Source organism: Dysidea avara, chromosome 8 (genome assembly GCF_963678975.1).
Source record: "Dysidea avara chromosome 8, odDysAvar1.4, whole genome shotgun sequence".
Classification (NCBI taxonomy): domain Eukaryota; kingdom Metazoa; phylum Porifera; class Demospongiae; order Dictyoceratida; family Dysideidae; genus Dysidea; species Dysidea avara.
In genome coordinates, this window is record NC_089279.1 from 2,865,585 (window position 1) to 2,867,989 (window position 2,405).

Sequence of the window (2,405 nt, forward strand, 5' to 3'; positions counted from 1 at the left end):
TGTTTTGTTACAATTACACATGTGCTAACAACGCCAGGAGATAAGTCATTTACATGCAGTTGCCAATAGTTACAGCATAGTGGAGTTTAGGGATTTTCCCTGCAATGCACACATGTAACTTAAAACAGGACAACTGACTTGACAATCCTGGTAACGCATGTGAATTGAGTGTGAGAATATGTGTGGGACATACTGTAAATCCAGAAACATTCATATGGGCAATTTTTAAACCACGCATGTGCTCACAACCAGTCTTTCAATACCCGGTTTCAGTACAGATTTTTTAAAATAAAAATGTGTGTGTGTGTGTGTATCTACCTACCTATACTGTAAAGGTTTTTCCCCATTCTGGTTGATTAAGTAGAACACCCAATAGTGTAAAATTTCCACGTAGGCGCTTGAGAAATGATATCACAAAAATGGCATAGTACACACAGAGTACATGCTACTGCTGATTGCACGAACCTTCAAAAATGGCGTGACGCATGAGTGTATGTGCACACCAGATTCAAAACATTTCATTTCATTTCGTGGAACAAGTTGAGGTAGCACTAATTTCACAATGCTTGATACCTTTTGCAACTTTAAAACTTGTTAAAAAAAACTAGAAAACATATAATGTGAGATTTCTGAGCTTGATCCTGAGACTTTTCATATTATATCAGAGCCCTCACCACTGTACCATCACTGCCAGCTGCCAGAACACTGATATTAGACATACTTAAATGCAAGAATAGTGATCTAGCCTACATTAAAGGATATGGCTGAACCCAAACCCTAACCATATCAAAACTTGCTACTGGGATTCGTAAAGTCAACACTGCAAAATTGTCAATAACAAATTTATAGCCAGTAATCAATATTGTACATTACCATGCAGTGTCCCTTGTTTGTTTTCTATCCTTAGATCATGAAATGGACCAATAAAATTCTGATTGTTTGAAAGTTCTCAGGCTGGATGGACCACTTCTTCAATTTCTTCAAAACAAATCCCATACATTTTACGTACATCACTCTGTATTTTCAATAATAAAAGACATGATCAAATATACCATAAACTTTTAGTATCACTCAACTCCTTATGAATTGATCTATATAATTCCACGAAACAAAATTTGTAATCACCATGGTAACAGCATGATGCCACTATTTAATTAGAATGCGAATTTAGTAATTGACTTCCATGTATTGTGCAAGATGTTACTACCATTTGTTGTAAAATTTGCAATCAGTTAGATTTCAATATCATTGGATTATGCATGTGCAGCGAATGGTGGCCGAACAAAATTGATACTGCCTCCAGAACAAGGGTATGATATATAATTTAAGTTATCTCCATAGGTTGCTGTACATTAATTTTATGCATACGGAAAATTTCAATGCATGGTTAATTTGACATAATTATGTTTGATATGCCCTAACTGGATTTAGTAGCTAAAGCTGAACCCAAAACCCTAACTCTCAGTTTGGATTACTACATAGAATCATGAGAAATAGTTCTATAGATAGTAGAAGGCTTGTTAGCACCCTGTAACAAAATATTTGGTCTTTGAGCATAAGCGGTCTGACAGGACCAAATATGTGTGACATAAATGGTCCAGCTGAACCAACTATGACAGCAAAAATGGTCCTACTTGAGCAATAATGGTCTGGATTATGCAAAAGCTAAGCCACTCATCATGATTTGTTGTGAATAGCTACTGAGTGACAAACATTCAGAAGCTAGCTATACTGTACATGGTTTCAGCTGTGTCTCTTTGAAGTGATGTCTTCACACACAAATCTATCAAAAATATCTCAGCATGCAATAAAATCCATTAAGATAGCAAAGTGATCGTGGCTTCAGATGAAGAGGATAACCACTGCAGAGATGTCACAAATGAAACCAAGACTGACTTGCTAGAAGATGTTTATCTTTACCTAACTATGAAGCAGTATCAAGAAGGGACAAACCAGAAGCAAATTGTCAAAAAAAGGCAACAAACTTTCATATGCAGAGATTGGTGTTCAGAAAAGCTAAAACGAAAGAAATACAGGACTATCAATTACATAGCTATAAGAATTCTAATTTTACATTTCAGGCCAAGTCCTACAGAATGGTGGGCACAAATACTTTGGGACATTATACAGTATGATAGTACTGTATAGTAGGGACCACAAAGGAGTAGGCGTGGCCCACAAAATAATATCACCCAAAAACCAGCCTCAATTTTCCCTGACAATGATGAGGCAGTATTAGTTGGGTAAAACTAAGCCCAAACAAGCTTTCAGATCAACCTAAAGTGCTTTCAACAAGTTGCTACGGAATTTTAAAAATAATTTGTTTAATGGATTTTTTACTGACTACTGTCTGATGCCTTCAGACAAGCGTAACTCAATAATGGCTAAGGCTATGGGCTTGGTTT